Source organism: Vulpes lagopus, chromosome 3, assembly GCF_018345385.1.
Source record: "Vulpes lagopus strain Blue_001 chromosome 3, ASM1834538v1, whole genome shotgun sequence".
In the NCBI taxonomy this organism is placed as follows: domain Eukaryota; kingdom Metazoa; phylum Chordata; class Mammalia; order Carnivora; family Canidae; genus Vulpes; species Vulpes lagopus.
The window spans coordinates 90,124,670-90,149,505 of record NC_054826.1 but is presented as its reverse complement, the minus strand read 5'-3'; the positions used below and the strand labels follow the sequence as shown (position 1 = coordinate 90,149,505).

At 48.5% G+C, this 24,836-nt stretch overlaps 1 protein-coding gene across 1 annotated transcript in view; it reads right to left on the bottom strand.

The window, feature by feature from the left end:
* CALN1 (calneuron 1) overlaps positions 1 to 11,785 on the bottom strand; it is a 521,841-nt gene extending 510,056 nt beyond the window's left edge. Inside the window, exon 1 of the mRNA XM_041750714.1 lies at positions 11,674 to 11,785. The gene's annotated coding sequence lies outside the window, so the exon portion shown is untranslated. The remainder of the gene's footprint in view (positions 1 to 11,673) is intronic.
* Positions 11,786 to 24,836: the final 13,051 nt, after the last annotated feature.

Sequence of the window (24,836 nt, the reverse complement as noted above, 5' to 3'; positions counted from 1 at the left end):
CCCTCTGTGATCCACCTCTCCGACTGCCCACTCACCCCTGCTGCCTCTTCTTATGTCAGCATTTGTATACCTGATGCTCCCTCTGGAGGGCTCACACCTAGATCCACGAGCGCCTGGCTTCCCCTTATCATCCAGGTCTCGGTTCAATGTCACCTCCTAAGAGGCTCTCCCAGTCACTCAGGGGAAGTACCGCCTGAAGTACCGCCTCCACATATACACTCCAGACTCTATTTTTTGCCGTCATAGCACGTATCACCATCTGAAATGGTCTTATCTACCTACCTACCTACCTATCTATTTATTTGCTAAGTTTGGGAGTTCTGCTTCTAATAATCACAACGTAGCTTATTTCAAACCATCTCTCTGTCCTAAATACAGTCATAACAAATCACAGTCATAAAGTCTGGGCAATACATAAAAGACAATGTTCAAAAGGCACTGAGGGTGACTCAAAGCAGGAAGAAACTGAAGGGGAGTTGATGTTTGAAAGATCGAAAGGCACTGAGCAACTTCCCATTTTTATGGCTTTCACCCAAGGGCAGCCCCCCATCAGTGCCCTGTGAGGCTAGACATGGAAGTCTTACTGCTGAGGAATCAGAAGACAGAGTTCAGGGCATCACTAGAAGGGATGAGAGATGCACCAGAAAGGAGAGAATCACAGAAGTAGAACCCCAAATCTTGTGAGTATCGCTGCCAAACCTCTGGCCAACCCCAAAAATCTACACAGCCAGGGCACACTCAAGCAGCCCAGCTAAGCCTCCGAGAATTGAATGGACACTTCAGCCACTGTCCAGCTAAAACAAACACACCGACAAACAAATAAATGCTCTTCAGATGAACATAACAGAATCCAGAGTCTCTACCACATGTCACTTACAAAGTCCAGGGCACAATTCAAAATTACTGGATGTACACACAGTCAGGAAAACGTGATCCTTACCCAACAGCGAAAGGCAATTGATGGGCACCAAGTGGATTCAGATTTTGGAATGAGCTCAAAGTCACATAATAGAAAATATTCGCTAAATTTTTATTATCTGTATGTCACCACTAGAATGTGAGCTCTATAAGAGCAGGAACCTACTCGGTTCTGTTCCTTGCTCTGTCCCCAGCTTTTAGAATGACAAATGGTGCATAGAAAACTCCCCAAAACTATGAACATGGTATAAAACAGAATTGTATATTTTCCTCTTTATTTTCTATCTTTATTACTGGGGGCCCCTCCTGGATGAACTGAACACCGACAGAGATCAATCATTATTCTCTTTTGAACAGAGAGCACAGTTTTACGGTCATGGGTTAGTAGTGGCTGTTATAGACAAGAGGCTCTAACCTCTAATTACTGCCAAAAAGAAAGCATGTAGATCAGCTATTCTGAAACCCAGTGTCATCATTTTTCAGAAAACATTCTTCATCACTTAACTGCCTTGGAGTTAAGAATACGTATGTAAAGTTAGCTTGCTCCGGGACCTGGGTGCTTAATTTGTGGCTAGTTTATATCAGAGGAAATTATGATGTCCCAGGTTAAATATCATCGATGTTTATTGGGGAGGCTAATTACTGAAGCAGATGTCTACTTTTTTTTTTTTTTTCTGTATCAAACTTTTTTCTGTCATGGTCAGAAAGGTGTTAGATCCTTGGATTGGACTCTAGAGGAGACCCCAAATTCTCCCTGAAAAGTTCCCCAGCCCTACTCTCAGGCAGGGTGATATTCAAAATTTGTAATTACCCACGAGGTGCAGACACTGACCCATCAAAATAGACGCCAGTCAGATAGCAACTAATGAGAAGAGATGCCAATTCTAAGGAACTGGTCTGGAAGGAGCTGCATCCTGCATAGCGTTCTGTTCAGGAGGGTGTCCTGGTCACCTCCTCAGTCTTCATAAGAGGATTTCAGTACCTCCTCCAGCTCTACCAACTGTTAAAGCATATGGAGTTGTACCCAACCAGCAGTCCAGGGCAGCTGCCCTCCGCGTACTTGTCAAGGAGAATTACCTCAAAATTCACTGCTCTAGTGCTCACACTGTTGGGAGAACCACTGCTCGTTAAGTTCATCTATTTTTCTAAACTCTAATTTTTGAGCTATTATGAGCTGGGGGGGGGCTTTCTTCAAGTAAATATGATGAGGAACCCCAAAATGAAAAATGAAAGGAACAAAGCTGACAGTCTGGGGTATACAAACACCGGGCATGCTCACACACACACACACACACACACACACACGCACACACGCAGGCCTTAAACACTCTAGCAGCCTCTCACATTACAGCATGGAATCAATCATGGAGAACGGCTTGAAGGAAAAGCAGCCTATCATAGATAATCGAAACTCTGATTAAGATTGAGTCAGAGCTTCAGAGAGTGTTTGGGGGCAGCTCTATCTCCCTAACTATCCACCACCCCTTCCCAGAGGAATATTGCAAAATTCCTGGCCATATGGACTGTCAAGTGGTTCAGGACACTGCTTCTTGCATTACACCATGGCCTGTTTGGGGGGACCTGCGGGAAACATTTCTCTCTACCTCCAGTAACACGAACAGCTGTGCTTCTCCTGAACAGTTGGTTTTGCTTTTATCGCAGGGATGCTGGGTCTGCAATAAGAGACCTGATGTTGGCTGAGAGAAAGTGCAGAGCTGCCCCAGAGTTCCACCTCCAGCAAATGCACAGGGTCTGATGTCATGAATTTTGTGTCCTAACCTCACTCCTGGCTCGAGCCTTACTTTCCCAGTCTTGTTTTTCTTTTGTCTTATTTTCTTTGTCCATTTATTTGTCATTTGATTATGTCTCGCAATTGGATATGCATCTTTGCAAACTGCCTTGCGTCCTTTCCGGAACTAGGCGGAGAACACATAAATGGATCCTAAATGGAGGATTTCTCCAGTGTGCACCATGGCTCTCTTAAATTGACCACTTTATGATCTACGTTAGCAGGCACCAGCTCTCATATCGGCAATTTCACCATCTTTTAAAACTAGGAAATCACTGCCTGGCCAAAGAGATGATGCTGATGAACTAACTAGATTTCACTTCATTACAGATTCTTGTAGTCTTGCTATCTTCTGGGGTATGATGGCACAACTGTGCCAAGGGGAGGTGGGAGAGGAGGAAACCCATCTCTCACCCAAACCCGAATATTTGAACCCAAGCATTTATTACTCTCCCTATCTCTGCCCCACCTTGGACTATCCTATGACTTTGGTGAGGCAGAGGGAAGGAAAGGGAGGACTCAGGGCTTGGGAGAGTCTCACTGGAGCTTAAGTGTCTTCAGTTTCTGCTGGTACGGTTTCATTTTCCTCCAAGTCACTGCCCGGAAGGGAGAAAGCAATCAGAAGCATCCAGTTGTCTTCAAGATATAGGTGGCGCTGCCCACAACTCCCCCCCTGGATGGCAGCCTTGGTGTCCCAGGGTCAGAGAACTGGGTTAGCTAACAGGTGTCTCCACAAGAGCAGGCCACGCCCCAGAAAGCAGCTCAACCCCCCAGCGGGCTCCTTAGTCCGCGATGCGATGCCGAACCGAACCGGGAGGCTTGGGTAGCAGCTAGGCCACGTGCACAGGGGGGACATAGAGACAGTCCCGAGGAACATCCCTCCTGGAGGGAACGTAAACCCGAGAGCTCTCCCACCCCAGCCTGGCTCCGCACAGATGCCAGGCTGGGAGCCCCCCCCCCCCGCTCCGAGATCAGGGCGCCCCCTGGCACCCCGGGCGGGTCCCTGAGCCCTCTGGGGGGAGCCCCCTGCCCACCAGCAGATGGATGAGCCCCCGGAGGGCAACACTCAGGATGGTGGCCCAGACGCAAGAAAACCGTTCTGGGCAGGGGGGTTGCGGCTTCAGGAGAATCTGCGGTGCGGCTGACCCTGGGGCGGCAGGAGGGGCTGGAACCGACGGGGGCGGCGCTGTGGGCTGGCGGGCAGGGCTCAGGGGCTGGAGGCCCGGGTCCAGGCGGCACCTGGGGCCGGGTTCAAAACGCGCGCTGGGAGCCCCGCCCCGCCCCCACCCCCCACCGCGGCCCGCGGGGCTCCCAGGGGCGCGACCCGCATCGGCGCCCGCTCCCCGAGGGCAGCGTCGGGGCGCGGGCGCAGGGCAGCCGCGGCGGGAAGGCCGGACCGAGGCCCCTGCGCACCTGCCGCCCGCCCCGGGCTCCTGGGGCGCGCGCAGCCCGGAGCCGCCGAGAGGCCGAGAGGCCGGGCCGGGCCGTTCCGGGAACCGGAGTCTGGAGTCTGCTGCCGCGGGGCCTCCGGGCATTCCGGGAGCCAACTCGGGCCTCCCCGTGGCAGAGTCGCTTTTCATCTCTTTGGCTTCGGGCGCAGGCAAATGCACACGGGCGAAAATCAGTTAATAACTATGCACATTTTATAATAAATTTTAACAATTTAAGAGTCGGGTACAGCTTTATTATAGTTTTTATTTCACCACACTGATTCAGGGCGTAATAACCTGCCAGAAACGCAGAATTCACTTGACATATGCTCTGAGCACCAAGATCGTGGAATATGCGGAAGAAAACCCTTGGGTCACCCCCAGCTGGGCTCCCCGCCCTCCCTGGGCGCCCCGGGAGCGCCGACCTGGAGGGAAGCGCAGTCCCAGGCTGCGGCCCAGGCCCCCTCCCGCCCAGGGGCAGGGAAGGGCCGGGGAGTACTAGCTCACAGTTGAACGGCAGCACAGCTCTGCCTGCCTGCCCCGCTGCACTCCTTGGATCCCCTTGGTGGCTGGAAGGTGGCAGGCCTCGTCTTCCCCAGCTGGCGCCTGGCCACCCCCGGCTCATTCAAGCCTGACCTGAGGCCAGTGAGACCAGCCCCGAGGAGCAGCTCCCGGGAGCCGGCTCTAGCTTTCCTCCTTCCTTCCTCCTCCTCCTCTCCTTCCTCCCGCTGCCCCTCCAGCCTCCCCTGCCCTCTCTGCCTCCCTGGCCATGGAGCAGCAGCCTCTGCAGCACCTGGGAAGTGGTTAGAGATGCACATTCTTAGCCGCACCTCAGTCCCACTGACTCTGAAATTCTGAGGGTGGGCCCAGGGCATCTGTGTCTTAGCAAACCCTCCAGGTGGCGGAAATGTGAGAAACACTCAGGTTTGACAGATGGAGAGGGAGAGCTCTGGAAATGCCTGTTGACCCTCTGATCAAGCAGAAGGAGCGAGATCAGGGCGTTAGCTCTGCCTCTGCTGTCTCTACCTGGCCAGGAAGACAGGAGGCCTCAGGAGCCTCACCTGAGAACTAGGGACACAGGCTGGACCTGATGGGTGGCTGAAACAAGGTCCAGCAGAGACCCCACAATGGCCTTCTCTTTAGGAAGAGACCAAGTGGACCACATCCTAGAAACCCCCAATCCCTGTGGAGGGGGGGTGGTTCCTAAGGGCCATCTTAGCTTTAACATGGACAGCAGTGGGGAGGAAAGGAGTCCATGACCAGAAAAAGTTAAAGACAGGGAAAAACCAAGCTGAGTGTGTGTGTGACTGCATGTGCACAGTATGAGAACTGGTCCAGGTCTCTGCTTCTTTAATTTTCTTTTCTCTCCCCTTTATCTGTCTCCTCTATCCCTTGACTAACATGATTAAGCCTCTCCTGTTCTACTGGGGAACATACCAAATCCTTCCTTAGATGTGGCAGGCTCCTTGGCCTGCCACCATCTCTCTCTGTGCCATGACGATCGATCTTGGAAGAGCTGCCTCCACTCAAACCATCACTTCGAAGCTCCAATTCCATCTGTGACCTCCATCATTGCAGGAAACTGTGCAGGCCGCCTCCTACTTTCCAAATCTAAGGGTCATTCCCCGACCCCTATGTTGCTTGATCTCTCTGGCATTTAACACCCTGCCCTCTCTAGGTTTTACCTTCTGACTGTCCCTTTTCAGGCTTCAATGACGCTAAATAACTGCCACCGGGGATCCCTGGGTGGCTCAGCAGTTTGGCACCTGCTGTCGGCCCAGGGCGCAATCCTGGAGTCCCAGGATCGAGTCCCACGTCGGGCTCCCAGCATGGAGCCTGCTTCTCCCTCTGCCTGTGTCTCTGCCTCTGTGTGTGTGTGTGTGTGTGTGTGTGTATCATGGATAAATAAATAAATAAATAAATCTTTTAAATGAATAAATAATTAACTGCCACCTTCACCCTTCGGTAGCCTGAGTTTATAATTTGACAGTTCACTACCTATGCACAGTTTTGCAAATGCTACCCAAAATATGTTACGGAAATAGACAAGGTGTAGTCTACCTAATTTTTTCAGTGTCCCTTGAATGAAACTCCAGACAAAAATATTCTTTTAGAATTAAGGGCCAGAAAGCTCTCACTTTCCTTGCGGACCTAGCATATGACCTCATAAACAATGAAACTCAAAAAGTAGTCCTCAAAATGTTTGAAATAGGCAAATCAGTATTGTCAGTCCCGGCAGAGCACTGGCTGGATCTGATGACAATGACAGTAGCAGATTTCGAGTGTGAATAATGCCTTATTTCTTGATCTGGTTGCTGGTTAGGTAAGGCATTCAGGGTGTAAAAGTGTATGGAGCCGTATAATTATGGTATGAGAACTTCTCGGATATATATTATATTTTAGTAAAGTTTTTAAAGAATTCTAATTTCCCCTTCCTCACCAGGAAACTCTGATCAGATTAGTTGCTCAATTACGTTCGTATACAACATTTTGACCTTATGTGCGCATTCTATTCTTTTTCCAGTCTTGCTCTTCTACTCTAAATTATATTTTCCTTGGTACAAAATTTGTATCCTTAGTTTATGATTATATAGTATAGATTTCACTCCATGTACACATCCACAATGCTTTATGGAAGTAGATGAAGTACAAAGTCTTTCTAGTAGGATAGAGTCTATTTTTTGTCTGTATGCTGAGCATATAGTAGCTATTCAATTAATGTTGAAAGAGAGAAAGAAAAGTTTATCTGTTAAAAGAGAGAGAGAGAAATCAGGTAGAAGCTGGTGGAGGACTTAAGGTTCAAGAAGGGTTCTTTGAAAAAAAAAAAAAAAAAAAAAAAAAAAAAGAAGGGTTCTTTGTAAGAAGAGAGAGAGCTGAGCAGATCTCCAGGGGGGTGGGAAGAAGCCAGGAGAAAAGGATGTGTTGACAGTGAAGAGGGTGATCTATGAATCTTGCTCCCGGGAGAGGAAAGGAGATAGAACATAGGAAGGGGGTGAATTGTCTTGAATAGAAGTGGAACCTCTTCTTCATTATCCTTGATTTGTTTCTCCTCCTTTCTCTGTGCAACTTGTAAATAGTTGTAATGCCTCAAAATTCAGTCCTCTCCATCATAATCTGTCTCCTGATGATTTCATCTGAGATAGTTTGAAATACCATCTGTCCTCCGATGGCTCCCAAGGCTGTATCCGGCCCAGATCTCTGCTGTGAACTCAGGACTGCCCACTCAACATCTCTGCTGGGATGCTCAACAGACGCCTCAAAGTTAACAGGAGAAACACCGAACCCCTGATCTTCTCCCAAACCTCCTCCACCCACTGTCATCCCCATGGCAGGCCAACGAAGCTTGAGTCATCCTTGACTCATCTTTCTCTAAAACAACTATCCGATCCATCCACAAATCCCATTGCCTCCATCCTCAAAAAGAGAGAGAGAGAGAAAGTCCAGAATCCTAGCACTTTTCACATCTCCACTGTTACAACCTTGTCCAACACCATCCCCAATCACTGGGATTTTGTATTCTCTTTGCTAGTCTTCCTGCTTCTGCCCCAGCCCACCTACCACCTCTTCTCAGCAAGGTAATTAGAAGGATCATTTTTAGAGGTTTCCCCTCAACTCAGAGCCCAGTGCTAACTTCTATCTCCCTCAGAGTAAAAGCCAAAGCTCTTATGACGCCTCCAAGTGTCCACCTTGTTCCAGGGCCACCTTCTCCCTCCCTCCTCCTAGGATTGCATCCACCCAGGCCCTATTGCTATCCCTGCATCCTACCCTCCTTCTCTGCTTTCCCTCTCCCCCTAACATGCTATTTGCGATTTACAATTCACCTTTCTGTCCTCACTTTTCGTCTTCCCCATTGGATGAAAATTACAAGAACCAAGTTTCTGTCTAGGTTGTTCACTGCTTCCTAGAAATACAGTTTGGTATACGACTAGTGTTCATTAACATTCGTTGAATTTAATTTTCCCAAGTGATTCTCTTGCTTAAAACCCCTCAGTGATTCTTATCTCCCTCAGAGTAAAGTCCTCTTGTTTGTGGGCACCTGAGGCCCTTCGGGATCTGGCCCCCTGCCCACCTCTCCTGCCTCCTCTCTCACATTCTCCAGAACACAGCCCAGGGGAATTACCCATCACCCCCTACAGTGTCTCATCCACTGCTGGCCTCCTCTCCCAAGAACACTCTTCCAAAACCACCTCTTTGGGGACTCATCTTGGGAGTCAGTCAAGTTAGGGTAGGCCCCACCCCTGAGCCCCCACCGTGCACTGTGCTCTTGCCTCTCCTAGCCTGTTCCAGTCTACACTGACATCCTTTGTGTACCATTCTGTTCTGTGCTTGAGAGCAGAGGTGCCTGTCGCTCTGAGGTTGGTACCCACAGCTCCTAGTCAAGGAGACCCTCTGTTAGGTGGTGGTGGTAGTGGCATAATTATTATCATTGCTATTACTGTTACCTTTGATAACTATTTATTCAATCAATGACTCTCCACAATAGTACTAAGTGTCCACATGCAGCTGGACTGACTGACCAATTGATTGCTGTATTGACTGACTTGTTCTACACACCAGAGTGACAGGGTGAGTGCCTCTTTCCACCCAGAGCTGTTTGCCCCTTGAGCCTCATCTTCAAAGTACGAAGAGGGAGTATAGCATATCACAAGGGAGGCAGAAGTCACCTTGACTTCCCCTTAGCAATCATAATGGTTTCAAGGACACTTCTGGAGTCCACGGGCACCGGCTGCGGTCCTCATATACGAGATATTTTTTGGACATTACAACTCAAATATCCCCAGAAAAGGATACATTTTAGTCCAAATTTATTACTGTCACGGGGTTCTTTGATCTGTCTGGCTTAGCTGCATCTCTTAAGTAGGCTGAGTGAGAAGGGACTTCACTTGGTCATTAGAAATCACCTATGGTGAAGCTTGTGTCTGCATACCATCATGTATTCATAAATGAACTTTTAGGTTGTTTCAGTGCTGCTGGGAGAAGAGTCATGACTCCGGAGGGGTGGTCCCTGCCCTCGGAAAAGGCTCGGCCCCACAGTTAGTAAAGGAGCCCCTGGAGTTACTTAAGTGGTTTTATCCTTCGTGTCAAGCTTTTCTTAATTAGAGGCAGATGTTTTCATCAAAAGACAAGAGGAAAGATTTATTTTGTCCTGGCTGCGTACACAGACTTCGCTTAGGTGATTCCGTTTAATCCTGCTGACTCTACTATATCACAGATTGAAGAAACTAAGACCCACTGAAATCACACAGCCAGCCAGGGCCATGCTTTGGTAAGTGGTGGCGTTGAGATGCCCGAGCTGATCTGCCGTGCCCCCAAGGCCATGACCTTCCGCTCCACCTTCCTGGTGATGTGAACACCCTCTGAGGCCATTCCAAGAACATCCACTGCACAAAGTTGCCATGTCCAAACAAACTCCGCTGGGACTCATTTACAGCTTTTTGAAAGCCAGCAGCCATCCAGTAAATTAAAATACAACACACACACACACACACACACACACACCGAAGTTGAAAAGAAAAATTGACACAAAGGAACAGCCTATTTATTTACTTATTGCTAATGGGCCCCAACCCGTCCAAGGACACAGTGGTGACGTCTGTCCCAGGCCTCTCCCTGCCCTGGGGGATTTTGTGAAGCCTGGGTTCCCTTGGCTTCCTCTAGGAAGTGGCCCAGGAAGAGTGTTGACTGAAGCAACTGTGCCTGGAGAGGCAGAGGGCCTGTGGTGTTCAGGCCCTAAGAGGGCAGAGGGAGGAGAGCAAGAAGAGGTACCTACCCATGGCTGTATGAGGACCTCCCATGTTGGACACTCTGTGAGCTCAGGGCAGTAGCCCTGTCTCAGTGGCCACAGCCTTACCTATGTCCCAGCTCCGGGTGACAGCCTGACCCTCAGTGAAGCCATCCATGCCCCAGCCAAAAGCAAAGCCTGCAAGCGGACACCAAGCCTGCAATGCCACCTCCCCTGGGCCTCTTTTCTTCACCGGGCCTCCATCATCCTGCCTCCACAGTGGGTTTTTGTTTGCAAGAAACGTCTCTCCCTGGGCACCTCCCTTCGAATCTTCAAATTATTACACAGATCCACTGCCGGGCACAGCAATTAGGAATTCCATCAAATGCTTCATTTGGAGGCTTTGAATAGCCTCTCCTAACCAGAGCGTTTCTGCCACGGCTCAGAGTTTTATTGTTCCAAGAATAGGAATCACTCTGCACCCACGTTGTCTGGGAGGCAGGTATCCTGACCTACCCGACAGGTACCCCGAGGAAGTTCCCACCCCCTGCTGGAGGGCTGGGACGGGTTTAGCTACACCCACCATAACTACTGTTCATGTAAATGTTTCAGGACTTGTAGGCCATAACTTTTGGGGAAAATCCTCAGTCCCAGGAGCTGTGTTTTGGCGCAGACCCCCCTCAAGACTTGAGAAGTGATACTAATCATCCAGCGTGTTTTAAAGCCCCTGGAAAAAAATCAGTAAAAGTGCTTTTCCCCTCCTGAGCTACTTTTCCCGTGTGGGGGCAGGTGGAAGCCCCTGGCAGCCCCCCGACACAGGCGGACGGGGCTCCGGGCTCCTCGGGACTCTAACTCAGGACAGTGAAAATGGCTCCCTCTGCTTGGGCCTGGCTTTCAGGGACATCTGTGAAGTGGTGTCAAGCTGATTGAAAGGAAACCTCTCCTTCGGGTATGACTCAAGAACATTTCACCCAGAAGGAAGATGTGGGGGCGAAAACAAATCAATGAAGGATTTGCAGATAGATGTTCTTTGGGCCCGAGTACAATTTACAAAATGCAATGTAAAGAAGATAAATCTCCTCCCCCTCTCTGCCAGCCCCGAGCAGGTTCCTGAATAAAAACAACTCTGCAACAGAACCTTAGGCTCAGCTAGAAGTGAGTTTCCTCAAAAGGCACAGGGCTAGAGATTAGGAATTCCTCAAATCCTACAAGCAGCATTGCATTCCCGTCTAGCCGCCTAGCCTGGGGAGGTAGGGGGGCAGGGGGAGGGCGGGGGGTGGGCAGGGGGGGGGAACATGTGCCAGCGCTGCTCTCCTGCCGGGACGGTTTGCGGAAAGTTGGATGCACCGAGTTCTCCAATAACAACACAGGGGAGCAGCGGCACGGCCCCTCCAGGCCACCCGAGCGAGCGGCAGGTCACTGATTTAAGAGGCGAGTGAACCCAGGCTTATGCCCTTTTAATGACACCCTGCGGGAGGGGACCCAGCAAGGAGGAAATGGTGCTGCAGGAGCCCGGGCTCCAAGAATCATGTTCCCCGGCTCCCCCGGCTCCTCTGAACCACGTTGGCAGCCAGGTGAAGCCAGGGCCAAAACAAACACGCTGGGAGCTACCTCCGGACCGCCCCCCTCACCCCCTCCCCGTCCTCCAAACCGTATGAAAACTTGATTTGTCTCAACTAAACACAAACTGGGAAATTGGAGAGGAGGCAGAGGGGAAGAGGGGAAGACAGGGGGCCAGGCAGTGTCCATGCAGTCAGTGGTATCATTGATCTAGAGCCACACAAGCCCCAGAGTGCCATCGACAAGGATCATACCTCCTGCTGATCTCGGGGGAAATTCTCCAAGATCCATGGCTGGGAGTTTAGGAGAATCTCTAAGCCACCGGGAAGGAGCAGAGCACTGCAGCTCCTCAGAATGATGGACCAGGGCGAGCTTTAATTAACAGGGTCTGATGCCTCTTCTTTTTTGGTAACTGAGCAGATTTAAAGGGCTAGAGTCCCAATTTGGAGGGTGCTGGTGGTGCTCTTCCTGCTGCGGCTGCTGCTGCTCCAGCCACTGCTCCGGCTGCTGGGAGGCTTCCTGCGGACCTGTCCTTCCAGCGAGGGACCAGCCGAGGGGGGGAAGGCGCGGCTCCTGCCCCGGGGGGCTCGGGCTACGGTTTGAGATCAAAACCGCAGGGCTGTGGACCTGGGCACGGCCCGCCTGATGGAGCGCCAGCATCTCAGGTGCAGCCTCCCGGACCAAGGAGGAGGGTTGGGGTCCCTGGGTGCAGGTGGCACTACGGCCACCCTCCCCAGACGTGGAGCTGGGCGGACAGCACCTGGAGAAACACACACGCGTGCGTCTGCTAATGTACACACATGCCTGCCCATGCACACGCACAGCTGCCCATGCACACATGCCTGCCCACGTACATGCATACCTGACCGTGCACACACATGGCCCCCCTTCTAGACATCCAGATGCAGAGGCACAGGGCCTGTGGCCAGCCAGATGTCTTACCCATACACCAAGAGAAATAGTTGTGACTATTTCTCCAGAGCACGACCAGGAGGGGAGACCGGGATAAGGTGGTGGAGGTAGGAGGGCAAGAGCAAACCCATGTGCAGAGTTGCCTGGCTCCCTGGCTGCCTTTCCTAGAGCAGGGCTTGAGTCAGGGACAGTTTCAATTCAAGACGGTCACCCCCAGGGAGCCTCTGTCCCCACAGCCTCTTTCTACTTGTTCCTGCCAGTCTATCTGTGAAGCCTTGGCTTGACTAGGACCTCAGCGTCTCATGCCCATCCTGGTCTGTCATATGTGTGGCATTCATAGACTTGACTTTCCGGTGATGCCTCTTTAGCCGATACAGTAGTACCTTATGTGCTATTTTATATTTTAGTGCCACTTTCTCCTAGTAGGCATACAAATAAATCCGGCCAATGAGGCTCACCAGTCTCAGTGTTCTGCCTCAGAGTGTGAGTGCCGACGGGCATCCCAGGGGGCACCGGGCTTTAGAAAGGGGGTGAACCTCAGACCCCTTCCGCCTCTGCTCTGAGCACATGGGTGACCCCTTCCCCTCCTGGGCTTGGATTTTCTCATTTGTAAAATGTCAGTGTCGAACTAAGCCAGCAACACCCTTAACAGAGAGGGGGACACAGGCACTTTTAGAAAACATATTCCATTAACCAAACACCGAGCTTGACCACATCTTGGCTGACGGGGACAGCACACTGCAGAGGGCATGCGCTAAAAAATCTTGAGAAACACTGTGCAGAATCATCTCTAAGGGCCCCGGCGTCAGTGAGAGATGGAGCGGGTTGGATACTCTCTCCTAGATCACAGGCGCTGCTCTGAGGATAGAGCCTGCACGCAGCCTGCTCAGGCTGGCAAAGGTCAGAAAGAGGTGCCACTGTCTATTCCAGCCGAGCCTTGGGCAAAATCACTGGACAGTACAGTCTCTCTCCACAAAAATCTCTGTGCCCACTTTACCCCTACCCTGGCCTTTCCTCTCACCCTGAGGTGCCCAGAGTCCTCATGCCCACCGGCAATAAAACCCTTGTCAGCAAAGACTCTGCTGTCAGCCATCCAGACATCTGTTCAATGTGATGTCTGGTCCTCCGTCTTCCTGGGAGACTTGCATATGGCATCTTCTCTCGCCTTTTAAAGACACTGGGCAAGGGGACCGGTCAGATCAGGGCTGGGGGTGGAGGTGGGAGATATGAGCCTGGCACCAATAGTGTTCCCACAACCTCACCACCCCAGAGCCCCCTGGCACCTCATGGGTGTCCCCAAGGAGGTGGCCTCTGGGCCGGAGGAGGCTGGCACAGTGGACCACTTGACAAGGAAATGTCTGAAGGTGAATGGGGGATTCCAAGGTCTATTCATTCCAGCCAGAAATTCCTCACATCCTTGGGGTCTCTTTTCTGGTTTTCAGTAATAAAATCAAGCCCCCAGTTTTCAGACTGACAACAAAGAGAATGTTCGTGTAGGGGGAGGGGCTGACGTGCAGGGAGGGGCAGCGGCCTCAACACCCCCTGGCTCGCAGTTGTCTTAGAGTACTCAGCCCACATCACCACCATGATGGCCTCACAGGACTCCAGGCCCCAAATGCCACAGTTCAAATCTTCCCTCAGCACTCTCCACAGCTCCTCAGAACAAAGAGCTGTGAACCTGGAGATTTAACAGAAAGCTAGGTCCCCTGGCAGACATGAAGGCTCCCTCAGCTCTGTGGGGAGGCCCCCAGCTGAGGAGGAGAGGGCAGGTCATCGGCAGCATCCACCACCAGGAATGCTGGGCAGCATCTGCCCTCAAGATGATCCTGACCTCTCAAAGTCCAACTGAAGAGACTACGACTCAGAGAGAAGCAGAAGCTCCCTCCTATCTAAGTAAGCTCTGCCATTAGCATCCCTCTGGCCCAAATGATGACCTGCCTCTTCTCCAGTGACTGACAGATGGGAATGCCCACACTTGTCATGCCTCCTGCAGGAGCTTGACTTTAGCAGACCTCTGCAAGATAAGCTTATCAGAATACGACCAGGAGGCCCAGTCCCTGTATGAGGTAGGAATAACTTTGTGGAGCCTCAAAACTGGCCTGTCTGCAGATCTGCTTCTGTGAATCTGGCTGTTCCCTGCAGCCACTCAGCTTTGGCCACCCATGGACCCTCTGTGATGCTGGTGCTGAGTGCTCCAGACCACTCTTCCCAGGCACCCCCTACTCACTGGCTTTCTTGTTGGCTCAAAGAAGGACTCCAGGAAGATGGGGAGGCCAGGGAAGAGAAAACCACAGAGGGATGATCCCTATCCCCACTTCCCTTCGGAATGGCTAAGACCAGCCTTGCCCACCTCAGAGGGGTGCCAGTAGCCATGTCGCTCAATGGTCAGACCACCAGCTGTGCCACACCACCCCCACCCTGGGTCTCCTCAGCCATGGCAGTCCTGCTGGGTTGACGCCTCCCTCAGGGGTCTCAGCACCAGCCACCTTGGGGCTCTTCTAGTCCAGTGAGACCACTTTTCTCTCTCATTCCCTCAGTCCCAGGGATGGTAGCTGTTCTTTCAATTACTAATTCTTGGGGTTATTTCAGCTTTCCAATTCCTGCGCAACTAGTCCTGTGTATTGAATGCCATCTGTTTGAAACATCTAGTGTGGTTTTGTTTTCCTTGCTGGACAAGAATTTTCCTTGGAGATCTCCAATTTGAGCATTTTGATAGTCATGAGCAAGTCATAATCTGAACATCCTAGCCCTTATGATGCATTTGAGAATATAAATGTTAACACTCATGAATTGAAAGAAATTACAAGAAAGAGTAAAATATTAAGACCCCTCTGCAGGTTGGAGCCCATTGGCACATCCTTATATTACATATTTGTCACTTATGACACCAAATCTTTGCATATCAGAAAGAAAAAATATTCCTGGTCTAATTTTAGATCTACTGAAGTCAAAGCAAAAGAATCTTAAGGCCAACTTAGGAAGTCAACAGCGAGAAAACGGAATTAAACACCAGCCCAGCAGGGAAGGACTCTGGGTAATTCACACATTCTATTCCGCTTATTATTTAGCTGTGTTAGGTGTGTTAGGTAAATGGTAGTATGTTTCGCTAATATTTTGGAACTTGGACAGTGTGGACTTTTAGGGAATTGAAGGATCTTAATTCATCTCTCATTTCATCTTCTTGGGGGTCTGTGAACAGCCCACTGAGAACAAAAGAGCCCTAGGCAGAGCTCGGACAAGGTGTCCTAGTTTGGACCAAGGGAGGATCTGGTGTCTTCTCCTCCACACTGAACACATGTTGATGAGGCCTGAGAGCAAATCTTGGTGGCAGAAAGAAGCAGCCCCGAGGGGCTAGCAAGGCCTGCTCTAAGCAACGTCCTATCCAGGCAGGCTGTCTGCAAAAAGACAAGAAAAGCAACAGAGTGACCATGTGTGGCATGGCCTTTCTGAGCACAGGGACCAGAACTGCTCACTAATGCAGTTCCCAGGCTCAGACCAGTGATTATTAAGCCTTCTTCCTTTGGGAAGTCTCTCATAAGAGTAATAAAGGCAAAAAGGCAAAAATCACAGACAGCAAAATTATCCCCTCTTCTACAGGGGACAGGGATAAGAGTGTGAGGCAAGGGAGCAAATGCCTTTGCATTCCCTGACATCATCTCTACCTCTTTCTACTCTTCCAGGATCCACGTCAAGTCCGATCCAGTGTGAACTAGCCTAGAGATCTGGCCATTCACAAACCATCCCCCTCTCTGTCCCACTGCCACTGGCTTCATGGAAGCCATTTGCTCTCTCATCTGGTCTCCTACAAGATGTATCTAAATGAATGCCCCCACCTCCACCTATCCATAAATACTGTCTAGTGTCCTGCTAGGCATCAGAGATAAAGCCCAGCCCTCAGGGTGCTTAAGAGGTTGCAGAAAGACAAATACCAAACAATCGTAAAGGAGAATGAGGGCAAATAAGAAGACATGCACAGTGCTACCACCAGTTGTCATCAAAGGACTAACTTACTCTGGGGAATTGGAGAAGGTTCCTGAGGCTGGTGGTGAAACTAGGACCTGGAAACTAAGTAGGTATTGATGATGTGATGGGGGAGAAATTGTTCCCCTGGGCACCAGGCAAGGCCAGGGAATGGAAGAAAACCAGTTCAATGTTGCTCATGAAGTAAGACTGGTTCATGGTCAGATGGAGAGGTAAGCAGGAGGCACTCATGAGGCTTGGGACTTCATGGTCAGGGAGACAGGAAGCTCCCACAGGGCTAGGCTGGATTGTGACATAGTGAGGGAGGCACCTTTATAAAAGATTCTTCGTCAGTATGGGATATCTAAGGAATCTGTTCTCTGACACAAGTGAGCAATGAAGGAAAATTGAACAAGGGTTTACAGTAGGAGCACAATGGAATCAAGCTTACTACGAAACATTTGTTCCCCATGGTGCTTGGGATAAAATCAAACTCCTTAATCTACCTTAAAGGTCCTTAGTAAGGGCACCTGGGTGGCTCAGTCGTGTGAGCATCTGACTCTTACTTTCCGCTTAGGTCATGATCTCGGGGTGATAAGATCGAGCCCCAAGTCAGGCTTTGCACTCAGTGGGGAGTCTGCTTGAGATTCTCTCTCTCTCTCCCTCTCCCTCTCAACAAATAAATAAATTAAAAAATTAAAAGTCTTTTATAAGCTGCTGGCCTCAATGTACCTTTTGTCATCTCCTTCCAGATCCCCTTCTAATTCCTGTCAGCTACAGACACATAAAAGCACTTGCAACTCCCATAAGAGGCCATCTTTACACATCTCTGGGCCTTGGCACATGCTGTTCCTTCAGCTTCGAATGTCCTCCCTTGCTGCCTTAGTGAACAGGTATTCTTTGCCCTCACATCCTTAGTGCCTGGTACAGAGTGCTCCCACAACAAATTCTGGTTCAATGCTATATGTTGGCAAATTGAAATTCTATATGTTGGCAAATTGAACTCCAATAAAAAAAAAATTCTGGTTCAAATGAACTGGAGGATATACTTCCACATTAACAAGCTAAGTGAGCTTAACTCCTTGGTGAAAAATGCAAAATGTGTAAAACTCACACCTGCGAAGTTCCAATAAAAATGTCAACGGTTGGGGCATCTGGTAAGCATCTGACCTATTATCAAGGGAAAGTCTGAGCAATAAGTAAATAGTTGTCTTATTTGTTAGAAAAATACACGTTTTTTAATTTTATTATTTTTCTCACATTAGTCAAATTGTCTAGAGTTGTCTCATTGTGACCCTGCCCACAGAATCAGGCTACACAACCCAAATGCAAGAACAAAAGGTTTCCTGGAGGCAACCACTTCTCTAGTCTTGCCCACAATCTGTTAAATCATAGGAAAGACATAGGTCCCAATTTGAACAAAAGGTATTCATTTCCAGGAATATAGAATATATGTGCACAGAGATTTGGAGTTACCGCTTACAAAAGCATCAAAGTCACAGCACAGTTTTACAGATAAAAAAGATGTCTACCCCATTCCGAGGGTGTTAAGGTAGAAATGAAAATCCCCACACCTACTGCCTCATGAGATTTTTGTGAACACATGGGCTCAATTGCATAAGTGTAAGGTGTCGGTAGAGGTCTCCCCCCGATACCAGATGAAACTTCTTGATCAGCTCTTAGGCCCTGTCCTCTGGCAGCCCCCATAGTCACATTGACCTGGCTGGTGTGGATTCAGTTCAGGTGTTGCTCCACGCCCCTCTCCGCCCTGCTGGCAGGGCACAGAGCTTTGCCTCCCTGAATCACCCGTGAGTCTGGGTTTTGCTCCATAGCCCTAAAGTTCAAGTGTTCAGAGGGTTCTCAAATAGCAAAAATGGCTAGAACAAACAGGTGCTCCCTGATTCATTCTCTCCAACCATCTCAGATTCCGTTCTCCCCAGTTCTTCTTGCCTTCCTCCTCCCTTCTCTCTATTCCACTTCCTAGGCTGAGAGGGTGGCACTCCTGTGCCACGGAATACCTTAGGAGAGAGCCTGACGGATTCAAAGCAAGAACTGGACTAAAGGATAAGTGTCATTAGTGAAATCTGTTCCCAGGGCCCAGGGAGCTCTGGGCCATAGGAGACCCCTCTAAGTCCTGACACAGAGGTGCAGCTGGGGTAGACATTGGGTCCTCCAGCTACTCACTGGCTAATGCAGCAGCCTGGGGAAGCAGGGAGCCATCCCTGGGTGAATTTCCTGGAGGTAACAAGCAGCTCACAAACAGCTTGATGGATAGCCTTGCTCCATTCACCTGACCTTGGGTACCAGCACAGCTGGCCGTGCCATCTGAGCCTCTCGGAGTACAGCAGCCCCAGCAGGGTGCTCTGGAAAATACATTTTGTGAGCGGCAGTGTCATTTCCTTACTGTCACTTGTCAAGGCCATCTACTGACACTCAAAGGCCCAACTTCCTCTCCTTATCTAATACCCAAGGGAGATGCCAAACTCAACAATAAAAACCATTGGCTTATAAGAAGACAAACCAGTCAGACAGGCCTGTATATACAGGCCATATGTATATATGCTTATAAGCATATATACCATTGGCTTATAAGAAGACAAACCAGTCAGACAGGCCTGTATATACAGGCCATATGTATATATGCCAGCTTATGCAGGCATAAGCTGAGGCCAGAAGAAGCAAAGCCGAGTGATGTCCACAGTCCCAGTGTTCTAGATTCAAACACAGAAAACCTACTGTGGAGAGAAGGCTACAAACAGTGGGGTTTGGACAAAGGGCAGCCTTGTCAGGGGTGTGTGAACAGCCACCAGCCAGCCCTGCAACCAGGGTCCTTTCTGGCCAAGAACTGGGAGTCTTGCAAGGAGGCTTGAGCAGGAGATGAAATGGGAGCTGCCAGGATACCCAAAGCACCCACTCCCTTCCCCCAACCAACCAAAAGATCCTACGTGGTTCACTCCATCCAGGCCAATTATAGTCCACAATGAGGTTGGACTGGATTTATGTTTTCCCTGGCTAGTGTCCTTGTTAATTTCTATGCAACTTCTACACGATTATACATGCTCATCATTGAAAGAAAGCACAGAGAGGTAGTTTCCCCAAATGCTGTCATCTAGGGGTCACTGCCGTTTTATTTCCATTCATTGCCAAAAAGATCCTGGCAAAAGCTTCCCTCCCACCACCTGCATCTTTATACACTAAGGTGACTGGGCTCTGAGCCTCTCCTGAAGGACCCCGCTAGGGCAGAGGCTGGGGTACAGGGGTTCAACGTGGGCAGGTTGTCCTTACAGGCCAAGATCAACCCCCCTCATTTCCTTCTCAGGTTAGAGAACTTGCACGTTTTAAAAGGTAAAGACCATCATGGAGCCAATCACCATCTCTTCCAGGGACTTGGAAAGCTCCAAGAATCCAAGGACAGCTCAGAAAGAGGGGAGGAAGATCACCACAACCCTAAAGGAAAAACATGGAGGCATTTGTGATGGCAGAATTGGAATTGGTTGAGAGTAGGACTGATTTCATCTCTTACTGGGTCCATCTCTAGCTACTGGTTACAGCTTACTGGTCCCCCAGCTCCCACCATCTCATCATAGCTTGTGCAGACGGAGTAAATGTTCATATGGTCTCCCTTCCACCCTGAAGGGTAGGGAAGGGTGAGACACTGGAAGTGTGAATAACCCAAAGTACAGAAAACCAGTGATGTGAAGTTCTGTTGGGTTTTCCTATAGCCAGAGGTAAGTAAGTATCTCTTTATTGGTCCTGTATATAGCTGGATTCAGAAGCACAGCTAAAAGCCAGGGCTAGGTAGGACTAATACTACTTTACAAAAAAAGAAAATCAGTTCCTATTTTGTATATTATCATCCCCCGGCCCACCTGGACCACAGACTCCTCAGTAATAATAATAACGTGAGAAGGAAGAGAGGGCAGAGGGAGAGGAGGAGGTGCGTAGAATTCTTTCCTTGAATTCATCTTGCAATGGTGGCCAAGCAGCAATCTTAGGCATATCCACCTGAAGGGCACCGCACTGCTAGCTCACTCATTCATGCTAATCCGCATATTCCTAGCTTTTCCCTCTCGCCCTCTGTTTCGTGTGGCCAACCTCCGCAGCTAAACTTCTCTTAGCTTTTCTAAGCCCATCTGAGATTATTCATTGAACAAACCCATTCAAGACTCTCTCATTGAAACTGCCCCCAGGTAATAGTGTACCCTGAACAATGCCAGCTTTGGGAAGTAAACCACTCAAGTAAATTTAGAGCAATATCTCCAGCTCCCTTTTTCAGCCACAGGAAGAATAGGCACTGCTAGGTTGGCTTATGAATCCCCTTGGATTCCTAAATTCTAGTTCTTGAAATAGATGCCATCACATAGCAAAGGCTAAAGACGGAAACCACCAGTGTCCTACATCCCAAACTGGAACCCATCCTTGAAAATCTTCTGGACAGAAACCAGGAGTGGTACCACATATGTCAACCCCTAAGGCTTTCTGAGAACTCCCAGTGCTTCTTGATGTCTCCATATCTGCCCAGACACCCAGCAGAATATCCACAGGTACTCTCAGTCCGGCTAGTGCTTCAGAGTCCAAGCTACTAAACTCAAATATCCTGGACCACAGAGAGGATCTCAGATGCCTCTCTCTGTTCTTCCCATAGCTTGAGAAAGAAGAGAGAATTTGGGGAATCAGGGTGCTGATGGACATGCTCCTGGGTAACTTTCATTTGGTCTTTGTGGCTGAAATCAGACATCACCTCACCCAGGAAGTCTTCTGTCATGCACAAGGTTAGGCTCCCATCCTCTGTGCCCTCAAAGCAGCATACACTTCCCACCCAGACTTACACTCTAAGTTCCCAGACACCTTTCTGCTCCCCCAAACACACTGGACTATGTGATTTTGAGCCTAGGGGCTATGTCTTACTGGTCCCTCTGCAAGGCTATTGCAGTGACCTCCTGCATTTGCTAGTGTCCTGAACACCCCTAACCCCAAATTTGAGTTTTAAGACCTGGCTTGTGCCTATTTATACCAAGATTAACATATTCCACTCACCCTCACCCCTAATTACTGCAGCTAGGGGAAATGAGAAGTGGGAATTGAAAACAGATCTCTCCAAGGCCAAACCAATAGAAGAGGGTTTTGTAGTGTCACAGTCAAGGTCGGGAAAGAGACAGACACTCTTCCAGCATAATAAAGTCCAAAAATTATGCTAGCAGTAAGACATGAATCTTGTATGTAGATCATTGAGGTCTGTGGGCAGGAGATTAACACTTGCAGTATAAGTGATTTGTTGTTTAAAGTAGTTTGGGAAGATCATAGAGGAAAAGAAGAAAAAAAAAAAAGCAAGCTTCCTACCCAGAGAAGGGTCCCCTCCCTTCTCTCCTCTGACTTCTAGGCTCCAAGCCTCTCCCTCATTCTGAGCATCAGCAAAATGAATGGAGACTTTAATATAATGAGGAGCTGGGACACCCCAACCAAGGGAATATCCCAGCCCAGGAAAGGAAGAAACCAAAATGAAGCAGAATGAACATAAAAAGCAGGTCTAAGTGAGAGATCTGGTCAACCGGGGAGACCTCCATGTGGGGGCCAACACCCTGAAGGTCTGGGCAGGGAGGGCCTGTTCTTGGTATGATGCAGGAGTTTGAGCTAATTAGTTTAAGGCCACAATGCCCACACCCTTCAACCCATTACCATTCCAGTTCTGTATAGTTTAGATTCTATCACAAGGAACTGTATTGAAGAACACACTGAACTTTCCTTGAGGTCATACGTGTGTTGTACATGTGTATGCACATGTGAACAGGTACTTGCCTGGCAAAGTAAAAGAAAATATTATCCCTCCTTCCCCAGGTCAACAGCAGGCACCTAGGATACCTCTAGGGTCATTGACAGGAAGGTAAGGGGACACTTGGAGGAGGGCACTCAGCCACAAGGGAGTCCACAGTCTAATATGTGGGGTAACTGAGAGGTCATTAGGCATCTACAATATAGTATAGAAAGTGCTACATATAAGTGCCAACATGCTTTGAGGACGTAGAGAAAGGGCACCTTAGGGCTTAGGAAGGCTTTCTGGAGAAAGTGGTATCTATGTTGAGCTCTGAAGATCAAGTAGAAGTTAAACAGAAGCATGTCCCTAAAATACCCACCCCACCCCCACACTTGGAGAACAGCTGCAAGCCTTCCTGTGGGTCTAAAATAAGGAGACCAGTGTGGAGTCACACACATCTTGGATGTGTCAGAGGCTGTTTATTCCCCCTTTTGTGTCCCTACCCCTCACAGACCTTCTTGCTTACCTATGTCCCTGGAGGCGGTCCCAAATCCTTTCCCTGGAGCTGCCAAAGTGGTCCCAAAGCTGTTAGCTGGGATGAGAAGATGGATTTGCAGTGTCCACACAGCCGGGGAGCCTCACCCCAGAGCCAGCCCAGCCTGGCCCCTTGGAGCCCACTGTAGTCGCGCCAGACACTGGCTAGGCTGCCTCCCCAGACTGCAAGAGGGAGAAGTGTGCTGTGAGCATCCTGGAGCCCAGCCAGGCCTCTCTGGCGAGGCAGGCAGGTGGAGGAGGAGCTGGAGAGAGCCTTGTAAAAACTCCAGAGGATCAAATTAACTCCCAAGGAGCTGTAGAAGCAGCAGGCCGACTGCCACCTCGAGGTCCACTGCAGAGCCACACCAAGGCTGGTAGGGGTACATGCCCCCCTTATAGTCCTCTGGATATGGCCCTATTTAGCTTCATCTTGCTGCTTAAATTTGAGCTCTGACCCCTACCCAGCAACACACTCTGGCTTGAATCCTTTGCTATGAAACTGTTTTCTTGCTTTAGGCTTTTTTTAAAATGTAATTTTTATTGAGGTGAAAGTCACAAAACATAAAACTAATCATTTTAAAGTAAACAATTCAATGGCATTTAATACATACAGGTGCAATCATCACCTCTATCTGGTTGCAAAATACTTTCATTGCCATAAAAGGAAACCCTATACCTATTCCATCCCCCTTCTACCCCCAGCACCTGACAACCACAATTTGTGCTTCATATCTATGGATTTATCTATTCTGGATATTTCATTTAAATGTTATCATACAGTATGTGACATTTTGTGTCCGGTCTCTCTCTTACCATAATGTTTTCTAGGTTCATTCACATTGTTGCATGTATTAGACTTCATTCCTTTTTATTATCAAATAATATTCCATTGTATATATACACCACAATTTATTTATCCCCTGTTGATGCACATTTGAGTTGTATCTACCTTTTGGCTCTTGTAAACAGTGCTGCTGTAAATGTTTGTTTTCAATAGTTTAGGATATGGATCTAAGAGTGGAATTGCTGGGTCATGTGGCAATCATATGTTTAACTTAAACACACGTTTATCATGTTTTTCACAGCGGTCGAACCATTTTATATTCCTACTAGCAATTTATAGAGTTCCAATTTCTGCCCATTCTCTCCAAAACATCTTTTTTTTTTTTTCCTTAATAGCCATTTTTACAGTTGTGAAATGCTATCTCATTGGGCTTTTGACTTGCATTTCTTTAATGACTAATGAGTTGAGCATCTTTTCATGTATGTTGGCCATTTATTTATCTTCTTTGGAGAAATGTCTATTTGGATCTTTTGCCCATTTTTTTTGCCTTTTTTGCCCATTTTTAAATTAGGTTGTCATCTTGTTGAACTGTAAGAATTCTTTATATATTCTAGATATAAAACCCTGATCAGACATATGATTTGCAAATACTTTCTCCCATTCTGTAGATTGTCTTTTCATTTACTTAATAATGCTCTTTTTTTGAGGATGCAGAGCACATTTTTAAATTAAGTCTTTTATCTATTCCAGGATAGTTAACATACAATATTATACTAGTTTCGGGAATGCAGTTCTTTTTTTTTTTTTTTTTTTTTTTTTTTTTTTTTTTTTTTTTTATGATAGTCACAGAGAGAGAGAGAGAGGCAGAGACACAGGCAGAGGGAGAAGCAGGCTCCATGCACCGGGAGCCCGACGTGGGATTCGATCCCGGGTCTCCAGGATCACGCCCTGGGCCAAAGGCAGGCGCCAAACCACTGCGCCACCGAGGGATCCCCGGGGATGCAGTTCTATACACCACCCAGTGCTCATCAAGATCAGAGTACTCTCTAATCCCCATCACCTTTTTCATCCTTTACCTCCAATCCTCCTCCCCTCTGGTTACCATCAGTTTTTTCTATATGGTTAAGATTTTATTTCTTGTTTAGGTTCCTCTTTCTCTCTCTTATTTTTTCCCCTTTACTCACTTGTTTCTTAAATTCTACATGTGGAAATCATATGGTATTTTTCTTTCTCTGACTTATTTCACTTAGCAATATACTCTGTAGCCTCACCTATGTTGCAAGTCGCAAGATTTCATTATTTTTATGGCTGAATAATGCTCTTAATGTAAAAAAGTTTTAAATTTTGATGAAGTACAATTTATCTGTGCTTTTCTTTTGTTGCTTGTACTTTTTATGTCACATCTAAAAATTCATTGCCAAATCTGAGATCATAGATATTTGCCCCTATGTTTTCTTCTTTGAGTCTTGTGGTTT